This window comes from Grammomys surdaster, unplaced genomic scaffold (genome assembly GCF_004785775.1).
Source record: "Grammomys surdaster isolate TR1022 unplaced genomic scaffold, NIH_TR_1.0 191, whole genome shotgun sequence".
NCBI classification, from domain to species: domain Eukaryota; kingdom Metazoa; phylum Chordata; class Mammalia; order Rodentia; family Muridae; genus Grammomys; species Grammomys surdaster.
Window position 1 is genome coordinate 14,206,832 of NW_021604636.1, and position 27,720 is coordinate 14,234,551.

The 27,720-nt window shown below is 42.2% G+C and overlaps 1 protein-coding gene across 2 annotated transcripts in view; it reads left to right on the forward strand.

Annotated features, from left to right (window-relative positions):
- The first annotated feature begins 21,610 nt into the window (after positions 1–21,610).
- Positions 21,611–27,720, forward strand: part of Nmi (N-myc and STAT interactor) — a 24,310-nt gene continuing 18,200 nt past the window's right edge. Inside the window, exon 1 of one of the 2 annotated variants that reach the window (XM_028769198.1) lies at positions 21,611–21,906. The gene's annotated coding sequence lies outside the window, so the exon portion shown is untranslated. Of the gene's footprint in view, positions 21,907–22,035; positions 22,056–27,720 lie in introns of those variants that run through there. The other variant, XM_028769199.1, reaches the window with a different exon arrangement.

A 27,720-nucleotide genomic window follows, 5' to 3' on the forward strand; every position in this document is an offset into this window, starting at 1 on the left:
CTAAACCTTCTTGAAGAAGCTAAATCAGAGTGATATCTGATGCCATTGGAAGTGTTAGAGCTGGGTACCATGGTATATACCTCTAACTCTAGCGTGTAAGATGTTAAAGCTGGAGTAACACAAGTTTGAGACCTGCTTGCGCTACCGAGTGTTCTCCAGGCTGGATGTCATGTGTCAGAACCAAACTGTAATCAAACTCAAATATGTGGGACTTCTGGTTGTCCTCTGGTTCTGCGTCTCTCAGCATGGCTCTCAGCTGCATTTACTTACGTTTCCACAAGCTTTCTAAACCTTCCCTTAAACTCTCTTCTCCATATTTCTTTCTGCAGATACCCTGTTCCCCTACATAAGAACAAAGCTTTCTAAAGTCCTAGTAAACATAAATGAAACAATTTGGAAGTGAACTTCAACAGTTTTTTGCCCAAGTCCCTCTCCTTTTAAAGTACTTGTGCACACTTCCGTTCTTGGGAATTAATTCTAAGGTCAGGAACTGCACACAGGAAGGCATGGAGTGTAGCACTGTGCTGAGTGCTGTCTCAGTGCTAGCTGCGCCCCTCAATCTCAGTCAGATAGGGTAGACATGTCAAGTTAAGCCACCAGCCCTGCCAAGTACCTCTGTCTGCCAAAGTGCTATGGTTGCTTACAGAAGAGTAGAAGATGGGGGACCCAAAGAGCAGACAGAAGAAGAGGAGAATGAGGAGGGGGAGAAGAAAATGGTAGATATGACAGACACAGGAGTATGCATTTGCCATTTCAGCTATTCCACAGGATGAGGCAGGAGAATCGCTTGAAGCTTTGGCCAGCCTCCATAGCAGATCTTAAACACAGCTTTCCATATGGATAACCCTCGGTGATGAATGCACAGTCAAGTTTGCCTGAAATTCCCTCCCTCAACCTTGTGCAAAGCTCTGAGCTCCCATGCATTGCTACCTATCTGCTTTGAAGACTCCTATTTGACATGGATTTTGCTTTGTTTATTTATTTATAGTCTCTCTCTCTTCCTCCTTCCCCTCCCGGTACGTATGACGTGTGAGTGTGTGTGTGTGTGTGTGTGTGCGTGTATACTCATGCACAGGTGTGAATGCTTCTCATCTATTTCTCCTCTTTTCCAAGGCTAATTCTTCACCTTTGCTCCAGAGAGCCCTCCTCATCCTTGGCTGTCTTATCTCCTTCACAAACGCATCTAAATGCTTGTGTTCACCCACGTCTAAAAAGCTTTCCCTTGCTTCACTCCCTTTGGCTGCCAACTTCCCCATAGCATAACAATAGCTAGAATCTTCCTTTTTTGCCTGCCACAGCCCTTCACAGGAATCTGAGGCCGGCTGGCCAGTTTCAGTATTTTAATTTTACTTCCATGCATTACAATGCCCTATATTCTTCCTACTTAAAATGTTATCTCTCCTCTGATAGAAATACAGGAAGTAAGATAGATTCCCCATTTCCCATTAATATTTATTCATCTTCTAATACGAAAACGAGCCAATTAACCAGGGGTGAGAATGCTTACTACCAGTTTTCTTCTCTAGGTTTCTCATCTTCAGAGACTTCAGAGACCTCTTAATACTTCTTCTGTGGAAGAAGGCAAGCGATGATTCACTGCTCCCTGGTAGGAAATGACACCCTAACAGAGTAGTTGCTTGCAGTGGTGGTCTGGAATCCCAGCTCTGCTCTTCATCCGATGACTCAACACCATCGTCTCTTAAATGAGATGAAGATAAGAAAATCTAATCTATGTGGTGACTTTCGGCTGAATGCTGGTGATATCTGGCTGGTAAGTAGTTATTCATGGTAAATTGTAGTTATGGTCGCTGTGTCTGTTGTCCTGGTTTTATAGTTGTTGCCATGCATACTCCTTGTGGGTGGCCTCTGACCCTTTCCCTGCCTGTTTAGTCTTCCATAGTTTCCTGTTAGGCCTACTCTAGTCTCACAATGAACTAAGACTCTCCCAGGGTTTGTCCAGACCCATTTTTCTTGATACTTTGTTCTCTGTAATTTCCTTTCCTTTCCTTCTAATGTTGAGAGTTGCTTGTATGCGGCTCTGTCCATAAAGCCTTGGACTCCTGACACTAGCCTGTTAGACATATCCACTTGTTTATCCAGCCGATGTTCCACGTTCATGTTTCCCAAGCCTACACCTCTCCTTGAGTGATGTGATGGCAATAATATTAGTAACACCAGGGACTGAGAGTGAACTTAGACACTTCTTTTTCATGTATCAATCCATCCATTAATCATGAACTCAAGTGTTTTATGCTCTGAGACTTCGCCAGTTCTCCGTCCTCCCAGAACTGACTCCCAAATCTACTCCAACTATTGCTGCACCCTACCCTTCCTTCTCAGATCTCTGAGCCCTGTTGTCATTCTTCAACTGGTTTGCTTTCACATCTTCCTTTCATTTTTTACTCTATGATAAGGATGATCTTCATGAATGTAAGCCAGAGAGTATTTGCTCTTTGCTTCTTTGAATAACCTGAAGCTCCTCTTACTCTTCCTTCCTTTGTCCCTCTTCTTTCTTTTGAATCTCTCTATGAAGTCTAGGCTGTCCTTGAACTCAGATCCTCTTGCCTCAAGTTCCATGCACCAGATCACTTACTTTCTTCAAATTTTTAGAATTAAGTTTAAATATCATGAGTTGATGTCAGTTTATACTTCCTACCTTGTCTTGAGGGGCTATCTTCTTTCCCAACACTTGATTCTCTTCTCACTTTTCTAAAACACTTGTGAGTTCATACTTTAAAATACAGGTGAAGTCCAGGAATGGTGGCTCACACTTGAAATCCCAACAAAGAGGTGGGGGACAGGGAATCCAGGCCATATATATAAATTTTGTTTTAAAACTCAAACCAAAAACCAAAACCATCGAAAACAAAACTTACAGGTGTATCCCATTCCATTACCGACCTCCTTTGTACATGATTAACATAGCGAACATAACATAATTAACTTAACTCTTAGAATTTCCTTTTAATGTGTGTGTATGTGTGTGTGTGTGTTGTGTATTACTTGGTAACTATTTAGTACTTTAAGTCTATTCACTTATATAGATAAACATACTTTATACTTTATTTCCAGCTGAGCAGTGGTGGCGCATGCCTTTAGCCCAGTACTTAAGCAGAGACAGGCAGATTTCTGTATTTGAGGCCAGCCTGGTCTACAGAGTGAGCTCCAGGACAGCCAGGGCTACACAGAGAAACCCTGTCTCGAAAAAACAACCAACCAGCCAGGCGGTGGTGCCGCACGCCTTTAATCCCAGCACTTGGGAGGCAGAGGCAGGTGGATTTCTGAATTTGACGCCAGCCTGGTCTACAGACTGAGTTCCAGGACAGCCAGGGCTATACAGAGAAACCCTGTCTCGAAAAACAAACAAACAAAAAAAACAAACAAAAAGAAAAAAGAAAAAAAGAAAAACCAACCAACCAACAAACAAACTATAAATATAAAAAATTAAGTACTTTATTTCCATATTAAGGAACCATGAAACTTAATTGACTAAAACCTAGAAGACACAAATAAAGGTAGAAAATTAGTCATTCCCCAACTTTATTTCCAAATAAACCGAATACATTTATGCTGGGAGCTTTTCTGTGTGTATAGAAACACCAGAAGTGGGGACAAAGGTAGAATTGCTGAAGGCTTAATTTATTTCTTCTCTTTACTTTTCCCCCGAGACTTCGTTATAGTCTGTCTTTTACTTTAACAGTGCTGTGAGTTGACACTGGGCCTTATGTACACAAAGCAAGCAGTCTACTCTGAGCCACATTTCCAAGGGACAAACAGACACAAAGTAAATAAGACATAGTTTTAAAATGCAAAAAAAAATTTTTTTTTGACATTGGCTGTGTGTCTGTCTGTGTGTGTTTCTCTCTCTCTCTTCTCTCTCTCTCTCTCTCTCTCTCTCTCTGTGTGTGTGTGTGTGTGTGTGTGTGCATACACACATGCACATGTCATGGTATGCATGTGGAGGTCAGAGGACAACTTTGTGAGGGTCATTACTTTCCTTTTACTATGTGGCTCCTGGGGATGGAACTCAGGTCATTAGGCTTGGCTGGGGATAAAAGCTGAGATATCTCATCATTTTGAAAACATAAATTAAAGGAAAATTATTCTATGAATCTAACAGGGGAAGTGAATGGAAGTTCACTAAGCAAGAAATCAAACTCGAGCTTGGGCATAATGGTTCATGCTGGTAATTCTAGCTCCTGAGAGGCTGAGGCAATAGAGTTGCTAAATATTTGACAAGGCCAGCATGGGCTACATAGTGAGTTTCAGGCTAGCCTGAGTCACAAGGTGAGTCCCTGTTTCAAAAACAAACAAACAAACAAACAAACAAACAAACCAAAACAAAAAAATCCCAAGGTTATCTTAACTAACAAATGTGAAAAGTCAACTCAGGCGCTGGCTAGACAATTCGGATAGGATGAGCTCTGATTTCTTCAGTACGGAGGTTCTGTGAATGAAGACAGGAAATGGGACTGTGTAACACTAATTGGATTGAAATGACTAATAGGCAATTCTCAGAAATTAGAACAGAAAGTCAGATCTGGGCTGTCATGATGGCCTGGCGGGCCAGAGCTCTGCGTTCAGAAAGTCAATTTATAGCGTGGTTGATTCTGTTTGTGCTTGGGAGCTGGGTGTGTTTCAGGTACGTTGTGGGGAACTCAGAGGAGTTGATTTCCCTAAGTGATGAATGATGGTCTGAAACCTTTCTTTTCCTCCTTTTTGTCCATCCCCCCTCCCATCCTGCACCCCCATTGCTTTTCTTTCACATCTACAGGAAATGATCAACAGGGCACACGCAATCAACTTTACGGTCAACTTTTAGCTGTCCAGTGCTGAGGTTTGAACCCAAGGCTTACCATATCCCAGGCAAATGTTTGCCACTGAGCTACATCCCCACTCCATTATTAAATACTTAAAATGGTCCAGTGGTAGCCAACACATCATCACTGTTATGTAGTTCCTCTCTGGACTCTTTGTCTTGCACAATGAAACGCTGAAGCAAGCAACTGTTCATTCACACTTCCTTAAGCTCCTGTCAGCCTTAGCTGCACTTCCCATGTCTGTGAATTGACTTTCCTAGGCACCACCTGCAAACAGAATCATATCATATTTAACCTTCTGTGAATGACATATTCACCCAGTACTGTCATCCTACAGCCTTTGTCCATGGTTGCATCTCTGAAATACTATAAACACCAAGTAAGTCTCTAGCAAGTGATTGCATCATTCATTGAGCTGAATTTATCTGTGTCATCATTGTATAGCCAATAGTTCTTTCAAGGAGCTGGACTTCTGGGGCCTGGGTTAGTTACCATTTAAAACCATTTAAAAGTAGTTCAGCATCATAAAATTTTATCATCTGGCAGTCTACAGTTCTTAGAGACTTTTGATTCTTAGACAGATCTTCCATTCTCCCAAGAAGTAAGGCATCTTAGGGCTAGAGATGGGGTTAAATGGGAAAAAAGTGAAGTTAGGGCTATAAGTAAGCTCTTGTTACCTTATTCAACAGGTATTTGTAGGTCATGTCTGTGAGGAGTAACGATGACTAAGGTTGCTATAGTAACACTACATCCATGATACCCAGATGGTGTTTGATGGAGGGGGAGGATATAAGTGCCTGATCAGGGGACTTGACACCACTTACATTTTGTGTGCAGCAACCAAGACAGATGCTTGGAGAATGCTGTGTTTTTCACTCCCATGCAGCTGTGGCTGCAAATCCAGAAACAGTCAGTTAGCTGCCGAGGAGATCCAGGGAAGATCTTCTCTTAGCTCTCTTCCTTTCCTGTTGTACCTGAGCCCTGCTGAGCTGTCACAATGGTTTTACTGTGTAAATGAGTAAGGACAGGTACTGCAACATTCAGAATGATGTAGAGTGGACTTTCTCCCTTCCAGACACTTGGGTCAGACACTTGGGTACATTATCACCGTTGCCATATTAGATAAAATGGGGTTGCCTCTGAGTCACCACCCCCAGTCACCCATGATCTCCTACATGTGTCATCAGACTGATGCAATTTCTTTGGCAATTTTCTGTAAAACAGTGACGTTTTTGTGTGCCTCCCCATAATAATACTTTTGATTTATACCCAAAAAAAGTATAAATGGGCTGCAATCTTCATAAGCACACACTGAGCTAATTTTTTCTTGTTTTCTTCTTGAGTTCTCCTCAATAACATTTTCATCATAGTGGCAGGCTCCAAGAAGTTTCAAACCAAGGAAGCCAATCCAAAGATTAAAAACATATAAACCATTTTCTCAAGTAGTCAAGCCAACCGGAATGAAATCTGAGAAAGTGTGGGTTTTTTTTTCTATTCTTTCATGTTTGCACCACAGAAGAGAAATTTCCCTGTAAATAAGTTCTCTTCTTTCTTCCAGAACAGAGTCAATTACAAAGAAGCTTTTTGAGTGCCTCTGGGGAATGGAAATCCTGATTCTTTGACTCATCCGAGTAACTCAGTGTGAGTGGACGCCACAGACTTTGGTGGTGATGATCTCACTGTTTTACCATATCATGTCTACAACGTTAGCTTACATAGTAAGGCTGTCTTCTCTGATGAAACCCCTTCTGTCTGAGACCAAATTGTTGTTGCAGTTTAATAACTCCTCCCTGTTAGCCATTACTCACTCTGTGATTTGGTGTATGGTACCTGTGAGTTAAGTCAACCAGGCGAAGACGGTCTGGCTCCAGGTCATTACTGGTATTGTCATTTGGCATCTGTGAGTAGAGCAGGTAAGAGTTACTCAGGCGGAGTCCTCAGATAGCAGCGCAATGTTAGGAGAGACAGGGGCCATAGCCATGGCCTGGATTCTGCCTCTTTTCTGTCTCCAGGGTAAGGCCACTTACTTAGCTGCAGTGCTCTAATGGGGGAACAAGAACAAGATCTCCTACAGTGTCCCCCTTACTGCAGCCGTGCTAACATTAAAGTCAGCTTCCAGTAAGAGTTTTAGTGCCGTAAAACACTACTCAAGCTAGAGTTCTTAGTTTAGGTAATGTCTGTGGTTGCCATAGAGATAAGGAAGACATCTGACATTTCGGGCAGTTTTGTGGATTTGTGGCTGTTTCTAGGAAGAGAATGCATAGCTCACATCAGAGATGCAGGAATGTCACAGTTTTGCCTTCTGTGGTAGGTGATCTTCACTTACTTGACAGCATTTAGAATTACCATGGCAGCACATGGCTGGGTGTGTCTGTAAGGCCATGTCAGCTCCACTCAGCATGGAAAACTCACCCTGAAAATGAACAGCACCACCCCATGGTCTGTGGTCCTGGGTTGAATAGAAAGGAAAAAGTGAGCAGATTGCCGGCTGTCATCTCTCTGTGCTTCCTGATGTTGGCACACAGTGGCCAGCCACCACCAGCTCCTGCTGTCATGCTTCACCACCCTGACTCCCCTTCATGACAGATGGACCCTATCCCTGAACTATAACAAGTCATAACAAGCCCTTTCCTCCAGAAGCTGCTTGGGTCTGGTGTTTTGCCTCAGCAATTTGTGATGTGACCAGTGCCCCCTCTCAGTGATTCAGGATGACTTCACAGGGATACCTGTACTTTCTAATTATTGACTCAATTTGTTAAAAGATAAAGGATAAGAGCTGGGTATAGCAGCTCACTCCTCTAATCCCAGCATTAGGAGGCTGAAGCAGGAGGATCACAAGTTTGAGGCGAGCATGGGCTACATGGTGAATTTCAGGTCAGACTAGATTACAGAATGAGATCTTACCACCACCATCCTGCTTCAAAACCAAGAAAAAACCCAAAATGCTTAGAGTAGGGAGTGAGTGAAGTCCTCCGTGAAGGTGTATTGTTTGACATTAGGCACATGCCCAGTCTCCAGAAAGGGTTCTTTGAGGCAGGCCATTCTCTAGCTTGCTGACTGAAGCCATTGTTTGGGTAGGCCTGTAACTTACTATATAGCATGAGAGGGCATCAAACTCATAGAAATTCTCCTGCTTCTTTCTTCTTATAGCAGGACTTATAGGTATGAGCCACCATACCTGGCCAGATAGCACCACTCAGATGGTCTGCCATGATGCTGGGGCATTACCACTGTAAATAAGAATGTGCTGGGTGTTTGTTGAAAACTCGATTGTCTGAGCATTTGCTGAGGTATAGGCAAATAAGATGGGAGGAACAAGGGGCCTTGTTTGTTCTGGAGCTGGGTAGCTATCTTAGTCAGAGTTTGTATTCCTGCACAAAACACCATGACCAAAAAGCAAGTTGGGGAGGAAAGGGTTTATTCAGCTTATACTTCCACATTGCTGTTATCACCAAAGGAACTCAGGACAGGAACTCAAACAGGGCAGGAACTTGGAGGCAGGAGCTGATGCAGAGGCCATGGAGGAGTGCTGCTTACTGGATTGTTTCCCCTGGCTTTCTCAGCTTTCTTTCTTATAGAACCCAAGACTACCAGCCCAGGGATGGCACCACCCACAATGGTCCCTCCCACCCTTGACTACTAATTGAGAAAATGCCTTACAGCTGGATCTCATGAAGGCATTTCTTCAAGGGAGGCTCCTTTCTCTGTGATAACTCCAGTCTGTGTTGAGTTGACACACAAACCCAGCCAGTACAACTGACCCCTTGTCAACTTGACACACAAACACATCACTATTAAGTCTCAACCCTTACTTTCTTATTCATCTCCAAGATCTAAATAACTTTAAAAGTCTCACAGTCTTTACAAATTCTTACATATTAAAATTTCAATCCCTTTAAAATATCCAATCTCTTTTGAAGTTCAAAGTCTTTTACAATTCAAAGTCTTTTAACTATGGGCTCCACTAAAATACTTTCTTCAAGAGGGAAAAATATCAAGGCATATTCACAATCAAAAGCAAAATCAAACTCTAACTGTCCAATGTCTGGGATCCGCTCATGATCTTCTGAGCTCCTCCAAGGGCTTGGGTCACTTCTACAGCTCTCCCCTCTGTCACATACACCTTGTCTTCTAGGCTCCAGCTGCCTGTACTTCACTGCTGCTGCTGTTCTTGGTGGCCATCTCATGGTATTAGCATCTTCAAAACTCTGCTCTCTTCTGCTGCAACTGGACTGCATGTTCACAAATAGTCTCTCATACGCTCTTTTCATGGTGCTAAGCCTCAACTTCTCTGTATGACCCCTTCATTCCTGGGCCTTGAACTGCCTCTGAGGCTGCACCTTCACCAGTGGCCTCTCCTGGCCTCTCCCAGTGCCAGGCAACAGGTGCTACCCCTTCATGTTTCAAAACCAGTACCTTCTGCGTGACTCTTATGCGTTACCAAGACTGCAAACACGAGGTACAACTGTGGCTGCCTTTGGAACATAGCTTCTCTGTGCTCTCAGGAAACACCTCCCAGAAGATTTCACCTCAGTGATGCTGGTCTCTTCTTAATCACTGCTAATTTCTTAGCTCCAGCTAACCAGCATCAACTGTCCCAGTGATACAAAGGTTTCTCTTTAGTAGTTCTCAATCACAGCTTAATTTTAATCATAGCTGATTCATCAGCCTCAGCTAACCAAAACCACAGAATCTTCACAATCAAAATAGCAACAGCCCTGATAAAAGTCTTTAATCTTCCCTATGAAATTTCACGAGCCATGTCTCCATCTTCTGCACTGTTCTCAAAATTATCTTTCATCCTTCTACAGGACATCCCACACAGCTCTTAACATCCCAATGGCTCTTCTAGCTCAAAGTTCCAAAGTTCTTTCGCAGTCCTTCCAGAAGCATGGTCAGGCTGTCACAAGAATACCCCCCCTCCCAGTACCTGTCTGTGTTATACTGGCTGCTTTTGTATGTCAACTTGACACAGGCTGGAGACACCAGAGAGAAAGGAGCCTCCCTTGAGGAAATGCCTTCATGAGATCTAGCTGTAAGGCATTTTCTCAATTACTGATAAAGGGTAGGAGGGACCATTGTGGGTGGTGCCATCCCTGGGCTGGTAGTCTTGGGTTCTATAAGAAAGCAAGCTGAACAAGCCAGGAGAAGCAAGCCAGTAAGTAACATCCCTCCATGGCCTCTGCATCAGCTCCTGCCTCCAAGTTCCTGCCCTGTGTGAGTTCCTGTACTGACTTCCTTTGGTGGTGAACAGCAATGTGGAAGTGTAAGCTGAATAAACCCTTTCCTCCCCAACTTGCTTTTTGGTCATGGTGTTTTGTGTGGGAATACAAACCCTAAGACAGTAGCTTATCTAACTCGGGTTCACAGAAAGGAAGTGTTAGGTGATCCAACCAGAAAGGCATGTGTAGGCAGCCACTTGTGGTGACAGAGGTACTTGGGACTGGGAAAGAGCACACTGAACATTCCATGTTTGGACTTTATATATTGACTGTCATCTGTAAGTAGTCAGCATGTGGAATGACACAACGAAAGCATCAATGTTAGAAGAATCATGCTCCGGGGTGAGCAGGATGAAAGGAAAACGGGTGCTGATGTAAATTAGCTACCATGGGAAGCTCTGAGACAATGAAACAACCAGCCACAGATTTTAGTGTAAGGGTTGGGGGAGGAAGACCACTGCCTGTGACATCGGGAGTAAAATGGCACTGAATGGTGTTTCTCAGTTGCTTTTTCTTTTTCTTTTTTTTTTTTGAGACAGGGTTTCTCTGTGTAGTTCTGGCTGTCCTGGAACTCACTCTGAAGACGAGGCTGGCCTCGAACTCAGAAATCCGCCTGTCTCTGCCTCCCAAGTGCTGGGATTACAGGCGTGCGCCACCACTGCCCGGCTCTCAGTTGCTTCTTAAGAGCACTGGGCTGTCAGGTCACATTGACATTGGGAGGAGGGCAGATTTGGCTAGTGGTCATGTGTGCAGAGGCTCTGTGGAAAACAGGGAGATAGAACTGCTGTGCCGGGTGACTTCAAGGTGGCAGGATGTGTCGATAAGACTGAAAATAAACCTACCCCAGTTTCCAATACTGAGAGAGAGAGAGAGAGAGAGAGAGAGAGAGAGAGAGAGAGAGAGGACTTTTGAATTTGATTTACTCAATTTAAGACCAGCAGCTAACCAAGTTAGGTCTTGGCAGCCCAGTAGCCCTGCCTAGCTACATTGCACAACTAGAGCTCACACCAGGAGGCCTGTGCACTGCGCCATGGGGAGCCGACTCAAGTCCCCAACTTCATTAAGTCATCTAGTTATTTTCTTCTGTACAACATTCACCCATTCAGCGCTTCCAATCCTAGCTTAAACCTGGAAAAACATAGTAATGCTAGGGTCTGATTCTGTACTGTTTAAAGGGCTGTTAGTGTTCGGTGCTTACTGGGACTCAGATTCAGCTCTCTGCACACGTCAGTCAACCGCTGCTTGGCCAAGTGACTTCAGCTCCTGGGTTAGCTCACTTAATCCTTACAAAACAGAGCTGGCAAGATGGCTCTGTGACTAAAAGATCTTGCCTTGAAAAACTGGGTAACCACATTCAGTCCCCAGAACCCTCAGTTGAAAGAGAGACTTCATTCCTAATAGTCCTTCTCTGACTTCCACACTAGTGCCATGGTACACGCCTGCATTTACACACACACACTCATACATACACACACATATACACACACAAATATACACACATACAAACACACATACACAAACACACAAAAATAAATAAAAAATAAAAAAACTCTACAGCACCCTATAATTATATATTATTATTATTATTGTTATTATTATTATTATTATTTTGCTTTAGTTTGGAAGTGCCACTAAACCCAGGTTGTCAGCCCGTCGTTCCATAGGGGAAGATAAAGAACCTGTAAGAAATGAGGCCTTGTGTTAGGAAGTTAAGTCACTGGGGGTGTACTTTGAAGAAGACGTTGGGACCCAGGACCCTTCTTTCTCTGTGAGGATTGGCTTTGAGGAAGTGGTCACCTTTACTGTGTGCTCTCTCTCCACCTGGAAGTTCTGCCTTGCAGCAGTCCAGAAAGTAATGTGACCATGTGACCGTGAACTGAAGCCACAGGAACCACGATGCAGTCTTACATCCTTCTTAAGTTGATTTTCTCAAAGCAGTATAAGATTAATGAGCCCTCCCTGTTGAGGACTCTTAAAAATTGACTTTCAGAGAGGTGCGAGGAAATAGAAGGAGCCGTGAAAGCTTTGCTGAGCACTTACTAGGTGCCAACTCCACTGCATGTGTCCAAGGTCACAAAGTCAGGAAGGCGGAAGCAAAGACTCACCGGGTTCTCCTGGCATTTTAAGGTGACGCAGTTTCTGTCACAAGCCAACTTCCAGGGTGTGTTTGCTCACCCACTCGAGAAAACTCTAAGTACTGGCACCAGAATCCAAGCTCTTAGACTTCAGAAGATTGAAAAAAAGTGAGGGTCAAATGTCCCCAAAGGCAATATGTTTCCCTTTCAGTTTACAAAGTCAGCAAGAGAGATAAAATCTGAAAGGATACTTCTGTGTTTTATTTTCTTAGGGAATGAAATTTGTTTTTATTTATAATTTCCCTGGAGGAGTTTAAACCCTGAGGGGGATAAATTAACACTGGTTTTTTATATCAAACATCATCAGACTGCCCTGTGCAGATATCATGTTATTAAAATGAGCCCCGTGTGTGAGATCGTTTTATCTTGTTACACTGCACACTAGGGCAAGCTGCTCAGAATCAATGGAAATGAATAATTAATTAAAGAGAAAAGAATATTCCTTTTAAGTTCCAAGATACATTAGTCTTGTTCTTTTTCTCCCTGGCTTCTTCCTACTTCCTCTTTCCACTCTTCTGTCATTGTGAACCATTCACCCCCTTGGTTTATTCCTTCCTTTCTGGCTCAGGGTAGCCACAATGTCACTCAAAATGCAGGCAAGGAGCCAGTGCTCTCTGAAGGCAAGGCCACAGGAAACCAGGGCCGATGCTGTTCTTTCCTCAGGAAAAGGGCATCGTAGGCTCCTAGAAATAGCCCCCTTCCCACTGATGGATCCACCACCAACCAGGCTGGCCAACAGGAAGAAAGCCCTGGGGTTTCTGGCCAAATCGAGGCAGGCTTCAAACAGATTCTTTCCATGGAAGAGCCATTTCCTCTGATTCTTTGCTTCAGTGAGACACAGCCTGGTTAAGCTGAGGGAAGTCAAAACTCCAGCACAATCTGGGAACCTTAGACCTGAAGACTCTTCAGCTTAAGCCTACAGGATCTAAAAAGATATTTTAGCAGGTCTGCTCTGGTTGTCTAGATGCTGAAGTCTGAGAAGAGCTGGTCTACAGATGTCTTCTTGCAAACAAATATTATTATTATTTTTCTTTTCTGGAAGCCATGACACATACTTGAAGGGAAACAAATGAGTTAAGTCTACTAGAAAATGAGTTACTAAAAACTATGTCTTTATGTGTAAATAAAGTTTACTGACACTAACTGGAAAATAAATTCTACTTAGATTTACAAAGTTGCGCTATTTCATCTGTTTTGTTTTTAACAGTCTGAATTGATTAATGACTTTCTTTGCTGAAATCATTGATATCTCTTGCAAGTTCTGTTCAAGACTGGACAATGATACTCAGGAAAATAATTAGAAACAATTTCTCTAACGCTAATCCAAATATGGTCTCTTGCCAATTTCTAAAATAGAGCCAGCCCCTTAGGCAAAGAGAAATGACAAAAATCTAAAAAAAAAAAAAAAAAAAAAAGACACAACTGAAGATTGTCCAGCAGAACCAGTCCTTCTAATGTTTATTCAGGCTTGAAACAAACAAACTCAGCTCATTGAGAAGCTGCAATGATTAATTTGAACGCTCTACTTGATTATTTTTCATTTGTGATTTTTGTAGTTAAAAAAAAGAAGAACCTAATACTTTGTATTTTTCCACTGTTTCTTGGAGACAGTGTGTCACTTAGCCCAGGCTGGCTTGGACTTGCTATGCGGTGGAGGATGACCTCTAACTTCGGATCCTCCTGCTTCTACTACTCAAGTCCTAGGATTGCATGTGTGCATCAAACCCAGGGCACGTGACATGCTTGGCAGAGCAGGAGACTTCAGCAACATTTTCAGATTTTTCTTGATTTCATTTTATAGGTGTTTTATTTTTCCAGGTTTGGGGATCAAATTTTGCATGTATTAAGAAAGTGCTTTACAGTTGAGCTGAATTTTGGGGCTAAAGTTATTTACATGAGACCTAGTACCAGTTTTATTTAGGGCCTTACTATGACATCATGAACAGACACCGTGACCAAGGCAACTCTTATAAGGACAGCATTTAACTGGGAGGGTTTACAAGTTCAGAGATTCGGTCCATTATCATCAAGGCTGGAGCATGGAAGCATTCAGGCAGGCATGGTGCAGGAGGAGCTGTGAATTCTACATCTTTATCTGAAGGCCACTAGGAGAAGACTAGCTCCCATGTGGTTAGGAGGAGGGTCTCTAAGTCCACCTCCACAGTGACACACTTCCTTCAACAAGGCCACACCTACTCCAACAAGTACACACCTCCTAATACTGCCAATTCCTGGGCCAAGCATATTTAAACCACCATAGTACCTGATATCACATGAGATTGGATATTAACTGCTCTTTATTTTGAGTCCCATGTTTGTAAGCCTCAGTGTTTCTCCTTTACAGTCAATGACAACACTCCAACCTTCATATACTTTAACAGCACAGAATTTTCTGACTGAGTACTGGTATATATCTGTGACCAGGAAAGATTTAGTAGAAGAAACCTGTTATTCTTTAAGTTTATTATTATTATTTCACTAGGACTTATTTATTTCACTACATTTGAATAATTTTATGGTGGTTGCTATTTTATATTTACTTGGATAAATTTACTCACAGAAGCCTATATAACCTCACACTGGCCTGTAACATTAGGCTCAGATCAGTCAACTGATGCTGTGGTATCCAACTGGTAGAAAGAAATAAATCCCTATACAGCATGCATTAGTGTAATAGATGCTGCTGCAGGATATTTGATCACATTGTGAACCACGAGATTGCCTTGTTTTCTGAAAAACCTGGTTCTAGTGGTGTGGCTCAGCCTTAACATATACCTTTAAACCCTCTGGCTGGAATATAGCCCTTAGCACACACCTTTAATTCCAAACAATGAAGGTAAACTTAGTTTGTAGAAGGAAGCACCCATGTTTGAAAGTGAAACCTAACTGAGTGGCAGACAAAGTGATGAACCAGAGAAAGATTTAACAGAATAAGATATACCCAACTCTCACAAGAACACAGAAAAGAGAGAGAGAGAGAGAGAGAGAGAGAGAGAGAGAGAGAGAGAGAGAGAGAGAGGAGGTAGGGCAGGAGAGCAGTTTTGATAGGTTGCAGAAAAAGAACAAGTTAGATACAAGTGAAGACAGAATGAGCCAGAGAATGAGAAGGAGCCAGAAGATTAGAACAAATTATCAAAAGTTAGTTTAAGGGCAAGCAGAGCAATTTATTCAGAAGCTGAGAGAAGCCAGATTGAATCAGTCAGTTTGGAGAGGAGTTTTGAGGAGCCAGAACAGCTGAGTTGAACCAGTCAGCCAGAGTTCAGAAAGAACTAGAAAGGGTGAACTTACTCAGCAGTAAATCTCAGAGGCTGAAACCATCCTATGCCTAGACAAGATTGTATAGAAGCTAGAAGCTTCCATTACTAGGCCTAGGTTTGCAGACAGAGGCAGTAAACCTCAAAAAGGACAATTATATCAGGTGAATAAAAGTTACTTTTACAAGATGCAGTCATAGTTCCAGTAAGTGCAGCTAATGCAAATGAAGCAAAAACTCACACTGTCTTGACAGTATTCTTCTAGGTAAGAGAGACCAAACAACAGAAATATACTGGAAACATTGAGAGAAAGGAGAATAAGAAGCTAAGTATGATGATGAATGCCAGTAATCCCAGCACTTGGGAGGTGGAAGTTGGAGGATCAGGAGTTCAAGGCCAGTCTTGACTATAATGTGAGCTTCAGGACATCCTGAATTATATAACACTTCTTCTCAAATCAAAAACAAAAACAAACAAAAACCCTAAAACAAAACACACACACACACACACACACACACAAATGAAACAAAACAAAAGAAAACAAAACAAAACAAAACAAGGGGGTTGGCTGTGTAGTTAACAGTACTTGCTGTTCTTCCAGAGGACCTGAGTTAAATTCCCAGCACTCACATGTCTGCTCACAACGATCTGATCTGTAAGTCAGTTCCAGTGGATCTAATTCCCTCTTCTGGCTACCACAGGCACCAGGCATGCACTTGGTATCCATGTTTGAATGTTGGCAAAACACCCATACACATTTAAAAAAAAAAAGTAAGAAAAAGGCAATGTGTGGAGGGGCACACCTTTAATCTCTGCAACTGGTAGGCAGAGGCAGGTGGTTGTCTGTGAGTTCCAGGCTAGTCCTCATCTTGTGGAGTTCTAGACCAGCCAAGTCTACACAGTGAGACCCTGTCTAAAAGAAGGGAGGGAGGGAGAATAAGAAAGGTAGTGTGATGTTAATGACTTCTGGAGGAGGAAGAGTCAGTTTTCTTTAAGGAGGTGGCCCCTGGTAGGTTGCCCACACTCTAGTGAGTGATCCCATTCCATAAATATGTGGGCAGCACAAATTTAAACCAGTGGGCTATTAAAAAAAACGAGAGAGAAATGGAGATGGGTGGGATGGGTTTGGGAGGGGTTAGATGAAGGACTTGAGGGGACTGTGATCAATACAGTGTATGCATGTATAAAATTCTCAAAATCAATACAAATATTATGTTTAGGAAAAGAATGAGCTGGTCATGGCTGTCAGTTATCGAGGCTCGCCATGGACAGGGTGCTGTGCTAAGTCCTTTGACATGCAGCTTCCTGAGCTCTATTTTACAGATGAGAACATTGAGCCAGGGAAACTTTAGCCATTAAAATTGATACTTAAACCTATATTTATCTCTGTTGTTCTGCCCCTCTGATAGAGTAAAGCATTTTTTTTTGTACCATTTATACATTGAAATGAATAGCCTCTTGATACAAAGTTTACTTTGTATCCCTCAGGGTTTTGTACAGGGCTGAGCTTAAGTGCCCACAATCTCCAAGGATGAGCTACAAACTGGATCACCATGTGACCTGCCAAAAGCCCATATTCTTGGCTCTGCTAGGTCTTTTCTGAAAGGAAGGTCATTAAATGATGCGGATCAAGTTACCGTCTCATGATTTGCACTCCCTTGGAATTCTGTTGCTTTCTAAAATGTTCCATAGCCTTTAATCCATTTGGTCTAACAGAACACCACTCATTGGTAGACCTTGTAAACAATAGAAATTTATTCTTCATCAATATGGAGGCTAAAAGCTGAAGATCAAAGTGCCACAAGATACAGTGTTAGGGAGGAAAGGTAGGTAATGCTTTCTCTGGCTCACAGATTTTGCTTTAAATGGTGAAAGGGGCCAACAAGAGTCTTTGGGGCATGTTTTATAAGAGTGCTAATCTTATTAAAAAACGATTTCTTTGACTTAATCCTCTGCCAAAGATCACAACCTTAATAATGCCAACTTGGGGGGATGGGTAAGTATTTTAGCATATGAATCTTAGGTTATACACTCAATCCATTGCCCATGCTTTTGGGATTTTTCTCTTGACTTTTTGTCTTAGTCCATCAACTCTACTTTTAAGAACCAATATGGTCTTTACCACTTTGTGAGGGACATTGCCCTGACCTCCTCTCTGCCTTGTCTTCTAATCTTCCTGCTCTCTCAACTCTGTATAGCACACATTACATTTTGTGGAGGATACTACCGATACCCACTTCTCTGTAGTTAATGGACTGTGTGGGGAGAGTTCATTCTATTTGGTGAGGGAGACAAAGATGTTACAGAATATCCATCTAGGTTTGTGAGATTTTCCTGCGATCCCTAAGCTACAGATGTCGCATTCATGAGTATGTGGCAGACACTGGCAGCTAATTTATATATGTTATCAGGTGGAATGTGATAAGGAGTACTCAAATGCTCCATCAGAAATTCCCCAAGGTTTTAGGGCTAGGGTTGTAGCTCAGTGGCAGAGAATTAGTTTGGTACATGTAAAGACACAGGTTTGATCTCTAGCATTGCAAAAAAATATAAGTAAACAAATAAATAGATAATTTAAGATTTTAATACCTGTTTCTTGAAAAGAAATGATTGACTACAGTAGTTAGCCAAATTCCAGCTTGAGTAAAATAAAATTATTATTATAATTATTCACTGTATCCTTGTATTAATTACTGCATCCCTGGCTGGCCTAGACTTTGCTAAGTAGACCAAGGTGTCTTCAAACTCACAGAGATCTGCTGGCTTCTGATTCTTCGGATTAAAGGTGCGAACGAGGCTGGGCGGTGGTGGCGCACGCCTTTAATTCCAGCATTCGGGAGGCAGAGGCAGGTGGATTTCTGAGTTCGAGGCCAGCCTGGTCTACAAAGTGAGATCCAGGATAGCCAGGGCTATACAGAGAAACCCTTTCTTGAAAAAACAAAAAACAAAACACAAAAAAAAAAGGTACGTACAACCATGTCCAGGCTAAAGTTAAAAATTATAACGTGTGCTTAATTTTCCCCAGCAGGACTCCTGAGACTCTCAATAGGCTAGTGGACATTATGACTCTCTAAAAGCAAATCCAGGACGTAGGATTTGCTAATGATATCTAAAGACATGGTTTATAAACAAGTTATGTGTCTTAGAGTTTCATTTAAGTGAAGAGACACCATGACCAAGGCAATTCTTGTAAAGGAGAACATTTAGTTGGGTCTGGTTTACAGTTTCAGAGGCTCAGTTCATTATTTTTATGGCAGGAAGCACCGCAGCTTCTACGCAGACATGATGCTGGAGAAGGAGGAGTTGCGATCTCTACATTTTGATCCAAAGGCAGGCAGAGAGAGAGACTGACTCTTCTTCTCTGGGCAGAGCTAGAGCATAGGAGCCCTCAATGCCTACTTACACAGTGACACACTTCCTCCAACAAGGCCACGCCCCCTAACAGTAGCACTTCCCGTGAGCCAAGCATATTCATATCACCACAGGAGGCAAAAATGTTTGTCTTTAAGCTTGGTGACTTCGATCCATCCCAGAGTCCAGATTAAAAAAACCAGATGCAGTGGCCCGCTAATGTCTGTATTGCTTGTAATCCCGCTTTTTGATGGGAGGGAAAGATGGGAGGGGGTCATCTAGAAGGTGGTTCCGCACCTCCCCCAAACACCTACAATAGCAAAGGATGCTAGTGTCTCAAAGCTTCCTCTCCACCCATCCCTTAGCTTCTCCTTAAGTCTGCATTAGATTAGATTTTTGTAGTCATTCTTATGTCTCCTAGCATATTCTTCCAAAACAAAAATAAGACAAGAAGAAAAGTTAATACTGAACTAATAACTCATGGTCGTCAAAAGACAAAAATTACCACAAATTTAGTTTAAAAACCAAATTGATTGTTTTGTGATTCTAGAACCAGACTCTGACAAGCTGGGCAGCTACTTGTTTTATAGAAAAAAACAAAACAAAACAAAAAAACAAAAACAAAAAAACAAAAACAAGGTTACTGAAGAATATAACCCCCCCAAAACAAATATGTTGTTAAAAACCCCACATTCTTAGGTTTATTTTTACTTAATGTGCTTGTGTTTTGCCTACATGTATCTGTATCACTTGTCTGTCCACAGAGGCCACAGAGGGCATTCATTTTCTCCATCGAAAGTGACAGCAGGTTAGTGGGGCTGGGAATAGAACCCCGTTTCTCTATAACAGAATCAAGTGCCTCTAATCACTAAGCAATCTCTCTAGCACCCCAAAGTCCATAAGTTCTTGTGTTGTAAAGGTTAAAGCTACTATTCTGCCATGTAAAACTGGTTTGCTTAGGGATTTGGCTGTAATCTCTCATCTGATTTCTTGGAAGAATAACTTTTCTTTTTGGCAACCTTAGGTTTCAGCATAAGCAATTTCCCTTTTGCTCTGGATCTCAGTCCAAACCAATGACCTCTTAGGAGTTTTAATTGACATATTTATGCTTCCACCCAAATTCAGAAGAAAACCTAAGTAATACCCAGTAAAAGGATTTCTACAGTGCAGCTTGGGACAGATCACAGCAGGCTAAGATGGTTCCACGAGGGGAGGTTTATTAAGAGAATGGGAGAGCAGGAGAGAGAGAGAAGAGTAGAGAGGAGTAGAGGCCGGCCATGACCACGTGGAGAGAGGGGGAAGAGAAGGGGGAAGGGGAGACAACCTGCAGGTCCGTGGGGATGAGGAGCAAGAGAGAGAGGAGGGGCCAAGCAGCCCCTTTTATAGTGGGCAGGGTTACCTGCCTGTTGCCAGGTAACTCTGGGGGCGGAACATACCTGGCTGTTGCCAGGTGACTCTGGGGGCGGAACATACCTGGCTGTTGCCAGGTGACTCTGGAGGTGGAGTTTAACAGATTACTAACATTCCCACGTTTTGGTTTAATTAAAAAGAAAAATTAGAAAGAGGTGACGGCGAAGCAGGAATATGGTAGTCGTGAAATCTGGCTACTTCCTGCTGGCATTGGGGGCGACGTGTCTCTAGGGGGAACCTAGAAGAATGGAAGATGTTTGTCCCGTCTTAGGAGAGCTGGCTGTTTTCTGATGTCCAGGGTCAGGTCCAGTAGAAGCAGCTGTGTGTGTGGCAGGAGATGGAGCATCTGGAGGTTGCTTCTCTGGAGCTGTATTGGATGTACCTGGACTTGACAAGATGTAGGAAATAAGATTAAGAACACTTGGAGAAAGATTTTTTTCTAAGATGTACATTTGTTCTTTCTTTTTTAAAAAAATAAATTATTCATTCACTTTACATCCCAACATCAACTCCCCCTCTCCTCCCAGTCCCACTCTCTCGAATCTCCTCCACCCTCCCCTTCTCCTCTGAGAAGGGGGAGCCCACCCCTGGGTATCTCCCCCCAACCCCAGGTGCATTAGCACTGCAGACCATTTGTTCTTTCTTATTGGGCTGACAACACAAAAGAAACACTTATCTATTTTTTATTTTTTATTTTTTTTTAGAAAAAGGTCTATGTGGCTCTGGTGTTACTGTAAACTGAGTCCTATCACTGCCTTCTCCGACCTCCTGGAACTCTGGCCTCAAACTCACAGAGATCCTCCTGCCTCTGCCTCCTGAGTGCTGGGATTAAACGCCTGTGACACCACCAACCGGACAGTCTCATCACTTTTCCTTTTTTTTTTTTTTTTTTTTTTTTTTGAGACAGGGTTTCTCTGTATAGCCCGGGCTGTCCTGGAACTCAGAAATCCGCCTGCCTCTGCCTCCTGAGTGCTGGGATTAAAGGCGGGCGCCACCACGCCCGGCCTCATCACTGTTCTTGATGGAAAGAATTTTGCTTCTGCCAATGCGTCATTTTAGACCGAGCTATGGGTTACTATGCACAGATACAGGGCACCACCATGTAGAAGGCTCTGATATCTCTTGGCTTGTCTTCCTTAGCTCTGTGCTCATGTGCCGCCTAGCTATGGAGTAACCAGTTCTTGGTGTAGGGTCAGGGGACACTACCGTTCTTGACAGAAGCCAGCTATTTTTTCTGGCAAAGGAAAAGCTCACATCTAGGAATGTGTTTGTTTACAAAATCTTCACAACAAAAATAAAGCTTAGAAGAAAACTTTAAAGGGTCATAAAATCCAACCCAGGAAGTAGCTTTCTCAGCTTCCTGGTCTATCTTGTGCTTGTGTCAAACTTAATAACCGTCTAGAAAATTATGGAGAGAGGATTTGCATAGAGAGCTCTGGTTTCCATTCAGTTTTTCAACAGTGCGTTTCGCAGAATGCACACAAATGAGCTTTTCAAAGCAGCTATTGGAATTACTGCCAATATAGAAACAGCAGCAATGGCGCCCGGGACGAAGTCCGCAGGGCACGGAGCAGAAACATCCTGTTTTTAAAATAAACGAAAGTGAAAGTACAGCCTGTGACTGAGCGCTGCTTGTCGCAGAGGCCAGGTTTGTTTTTTTGAGGTGGGGTTCCATTCTTAGGCACCGGCTTCCGGGAGCTGCGCGGCGGAGCGGGTGAGTGCTTGTCCCATCCATCTGTCCCTCTTGTCCCGCCACCGCTCTCAGAGATGCTCCACCCAGCGCTCGGAGGGCGGTGGCTTTCCAGCCCCCCATCTTGGGTCTCAGGGTCCCCTGTGCACTCCCTGGAAACTCTCCTACTCCAGGCACTTCCGCCTTGGGTTGCTTCCCTTCCCGGGAAAAGGAAACTTATAGTCATTGGGACTGGCTCAAGAGTGTTCTTAGTAAAATGGATTTCTCAGGAAGACTATTATTGATATTTCCTTGGTAGGTGCTGAGTTCTGTAGTCATGCCTCACTTTTTCAGAATATGTAAGATTTGTTTTGTTTTGGAAGGAGATGTTGAAGGGAGAATATCGAATAAAAGTTCTAGGAGGCCACTGGTTAGGACTAAGAGGACTCCTGTTCCAGAGGCACACAAGCTAACGTGTGTCCTGTCCAGCCAGAAGTGCGGGAAATCACCAGGTTCCACTGGGCCAGACAGTGAAATCACCTCTCCTTTAATCCCCACAAAAAGCTCTTGGACATTCACCAATCAGTTATTCTGTTCAGATCTCCCTGGCCCTGTCTTGCAAAGAGCTTAACTTTGAATCCATCAAACAGTTCAGTTTCTGCTTTTTCAATTTTCTTCTCTGCCTATAAAACAAACTTCTGCACAGCAATGAAAATATTTGAGGCAACTGTTTTCTATTTACATTGTGCTGGCTTTGAACTCTTCATCCTCCGGTTACAGACCTGCGCCACTACACTCAGATAGACCACTTACTCTACCTTATTCAATCAAGTGTCCCCTGATTGTAAAAGAAATACAATTAAGATCTTTTAATTGTTAAAATTGTATCCATCTTTTGACATGTTTCTGGCCTGTGCAACATTGGATACATTATATTTTCTTCCTTTCTTTCTTTATGCTGCCAGGAACTCTGTGTGTCCTTCCACCATGATATAAGTATCCTTAGGAAAGTGAGATAATTGTTTTTTTAAAGTTTACTGCCATAATAAATTACATGGCCTTGGTGGCTTATACACACATGTGCGTGTATGTACACACTTTTCAATGTAAAAATATTTACTTTTAGTACCATTTTAAAATTAGATGTATGCCTGTGTGTGTCTGTGTGTGTCTCTGTGTTAGGCGTCTGCAGGTCTCCCTGGGTAAAGGGGCTTACAGAGTTGTCTTCTGTTCTGGGAGCTCTTGGGATGAACCCCTTCCACTTTCTGGATCCGCCCTCTTTGCTTGGCTCAGCATTCAGTCTCCCATTTCCAAAGTCGGACCAGCATTGCTTCTCTGATCATGTTTCTGCCTCCTAACTCAGTCTAACTCTGGTGTTATCCCCTCCTTTACTCTAGAAGACCTTGTGGGTTATGTTAAGTTTTCACACACAATACGGGATGATCTCCATATTTGTGTGTGTGTGTGCATGTGTGTGTGCGCGCACGCACGTGTGTATGTGTACATACCTGAGCATGCACCTATAGAGGCCAGAGGAGGAAGTCTGGGTATTTCTTCTCTTGCTTCACCTTAATTTCTGAGTCAGGGTCTCTCAATGGCCTGAACCTTGGCTAGACTGACATCGAGTTTTAGGACACTATTGCCCAGGATGGGTAAGTACCAGTGCTTACCCAGCAATCTTTTTACCCTGGACCCGTCTTTCCAGCTCCTACCTCCATATTTATAGACAATCAGCATTCTGAATTCAGTTTGCAGCCTTAAACCTTTTCTGCAGTGTAATCTAACAGTTTCACACGTTCTTGGGATTAGAACATGGATGTCTTTGAAAGGGTCATTTTTCTGCTTACTATAAGATTGCTTGAAAGGGAAAATATTCAGATGAGAAATATGATTAAGATATTCTGAGGGTGCTGTGCAATAGATCACTTACAGGAAGAGCTTTTAAGAATACTGGTTTTTTTCAGCTGGAGAGATGGCTCAGCAGTTAAGAGCACTGGCTGCTCTTCCAGAGGTCCTGAGTTCAATTCCCAGGAACCACATGGTGGCTCACAATTATCTGTAATGGGACCCCATGCTCTCTTCTGGTGTGTCTGAAGACAGTGTACTCATATATAGAAAATAAATAAATAAATCTTAGAAAGAAACAAATCTAAAAAAAAGTTTAAAAAAAGAATATTGGTGTTTTAATTACAATATTTAAAAACAAGTATAATGCTGTAGTTTCTTAAGAAATATAATAAGAGAATTCATATATATATATATATATATATATATATATATATAATATACATGAATATATTTTCTTGGGCAGAAAAAAAATCCAATATAAACGACACAGTATAACACGCACAGTTCTTGGTTGCATAGGTTCCTGCCATAAATGCAAACAGGAGTGCCTGTCTGTAGGCCCAGCTTTTAGATTTTTGTTGACTACTCAAAGAAAATGACACATAATTAAAGTGCCCTGTAAGCAATAAAGAAGAACTAGTGTCCTCTGGGGAGGTCAGAGAAGGGTTCACGAACCTAATGGAGGTTTGCAATGACTCTTGAAGAACCAAAGGATTTCATTTGGTGGAGGTTGAGGCAGTGAAGGACCTGTGAAGAGATCTTTGTGTGTTAAGGATCTGATTAAATAAGGCTGACGGTTACGTTGTGGTTAGACTGTTAGATCTTGGATGCATGCATATGTCTATGTAATTTTAAAGAATGTATCTGAAACTATCTTAAACTTAAAGAAAGGTTGCATGTCCTATAAAATGGTCTTTCTCTTTGGATTATTTGAGAGTAAAATTTCAAGCCATCACCCTGACATACTTGAGTGGGTATTTCTTACTAAAAGGGTGGGAGTTCCTTTTGACTATAGCACAGTCTGAAAAATCAAGAAATTAATTTGTGATATTCTCTAACTTCTAATGATTTTACCATTTGTCCCAAAAGGAGCATCATTGAGTATATATAATTATGTTTCTGTAGTTTCCTTTAATCTGGAAATTTCCCCCTCTTTCTTGAAAAATAAATTCACTTAAATAAAAAGTCAGACAGGCAAACTGTAGCATAGACAGTGTCCTACTCTGAGTTTGTCCACTGCCTCTTCCTGCTTTTGTTCAGACTGTGCGTATTTGGTCGCGGGCATCTCACTAGTCCAGCCTATCAGGAGCTACAGGATTTTGATTTAGCCTATTATTTATCTTAATCATTTCATTTTGGTCACTTGTGCTGGGTTTCTCCACTGTGAAATTACTCTTGTTTAAAATTTATTTTAAGAGCTGGGCGATGGTGGCACACGCCTTTAATCCCAGCACTTGGGAGGCAGAGGCAGGGAGATTTCTGAGTTCAAGGCCAGCCTGGTCTACAGAGTGAGTTCCAGGACAGCCAGGGCTACACAGAGAAACCCTGTCTCAAAAAACCAAATAAATAAATAAATAAAAATAAATAAAAAATAAAATTTATTTTAAATTAGTTTTCAGTTCACATACAAAGAAATGGTTTGCTCTATGACATTTTCACATGTGTGTTACTGCACGTACATGTGTGTTACTGCATTCTTTTCATATTTGCTCCCTTCTACTTTCATAATATATTTTATATATGTTATTATAATACACATATTCATATATACACATATACATATATGTACATATATATATGTATATACATATATATGTATACATATGTATTTGTGTATATGTGTATATGTGTACACACAGACACACACCCGGTCTGACATGGCTGTGTAAGGCAAGGGGTGACACAGCTTCTGCCTCTGGAGCATCGTCAGACCATTGATCTCCACAGTCCCCATGTGTGCTGATGACTGCTGTTGGCCTGAAACTGATCTGCTGTCTCTTCTATTTTACTTTTAATCTTCTTTCTGGGGAATGCACTTCCGCCATTACTCAGAGCTAATCATGTCATAATAAATGAAACAGATGTGGTTCTCAGGAATGAGGAATAAAAGTGGTCATCAGGCTCTGGAGGATGAAGAACAGGCCTTCTGCTTGGCCTTTAGGGCCAGGGGAAAGGATTTAGACAACATAACCACAGAGGCCATAAAAGCCTACTTGGTCCTTTGTATAAACAGTTCATTGCCAGACTTGGCCTTGAATTTGGAATCATGAGGAGATACATTTTGCTCCAGTCCAATGGCTGTTGCATTAACTAGCCAGGGTGAACTTAGGGACATCAAGGATAAAGTGGTCTCCAGAAGAAAAACTATGGATAGGAAAAGAAGGAATCTATAAAAAAAAGAACCAAGCAAATAATAGATCGGTTTATTTTATAGGAGAAAGGCTTGTATTCAGTCTAGAAACAAACGGTATCAGAAGTCTGAGAGTATGTGAGGCTGTGGAATTGCTAGAATGAGGAAACGAGGATTAGAGAATTAAAAGATGATGTATGAGCATATAAAACATTATCCTTCATTCTCCTGGTTACTTGAAGAATTGGAGATGACAGTGTCTGGAGAGATGTTGGAGATATTGCTAACTACTTTACTGGCATAAATTTCAAAAACTATGTAAGAAATTTTAACCCTAGTCTGTTACCATTCGGTTCTCACATGGAAGTAGTTACTAAAGACTGCTGCGTGCTGTACCAGGAAACTGCAAGAGCTGTGCCCAGAGACCCGTGAAGAACAGGCTGTGTAAACCTGTAAGGAAACGTGATTTTGCTATGTGTTTAGTTTCTGTTTTAAGGAAGCAGGGATTGGAATTAATGATCCAGGAGTCATAGAATTCATGTAAATTTAAGGATTTCTAGAATTAACATGTTAACCATGTTCAAGGCCTTGAAGACGTAACTTTAGCAAATAAAAGACTGAATTCAGGCTCTCTGTTTTAGAGAGAGGAGAAAGCTAAAGAATGGGAAGAGAGAAGGAAAAAGAATGAGGAGACGAAGAGAGAAAGTAAAAGACAGAGAAGGGAAGGGCTAAAGCAGGAGAGGAGAGAAGGCTAAAGAATGAGAAGGAAGAAAGGCGAGGAAGGAAGGATGATGAGAATTCTCGGGCAAAGAGAGAGCACTTGAACTGACAGCTGCATCCACTCCTGACTCTGAGTTATTGAATTAGTGCCACTCCCGTTCCTGCCTTTCTCAGGACCCTCCTCATGCTGAGGCTGAACCTCGACGTGTTTATAATATATATAGCAGTGTATACACACACACACACACACACACACACACGTATGTATGTATATGTAATATAACACATATACACATACTCCATTGCTCTCTTCTAAAATCTTCATCTGCCCTCCCTTTAGGCTACTTCCTTTTCTCTCACAGTGCCTTGTCTGGTTTTGAAAAAAGTTCCTCTCATGTGTATAGGTGTTTTGCCTGCATGTGTATGTCTGTGAACCACATACATGCCTGGCGGTGCCCTTGGAGGTCAGAAGCGGGTGTGGGATGCCTCACTATGTAGATGTTGGGTAATGAACTTGGGGTCTCCAGGAGAGCAGCCAGTGCTCTTACCTTCTGAGCTATCTCTCCAGCCTGCTGATGACTCTCGTTCTCACTCTGTCTCTTTCCTCTCTCCCTCCCTTTCTTCCTCCCTCTCTCCCTAGCCCCCCCCCAAATATTTTCTTTTGTTTGATTTGTATTAAAAATTTAAAGTTAACATATAAAGTAATGATTCTGTCATGGCATTTTTTACATATATGTCATTATAGTTTCCTCTTATCCCCCTCTTCCTCTGCTCTCACCTGTATCCCCTCCCACCTTTTGATGTTCCCTTCTTCCCAAACTTTATCTTCACATCACACATATTCCATTACTCCCTCTTCCCTGCCCTTCTCCCATGAAAGCATTTATAGTTTTTCACACACACACACACACACACACACACACACACACACACACACACAC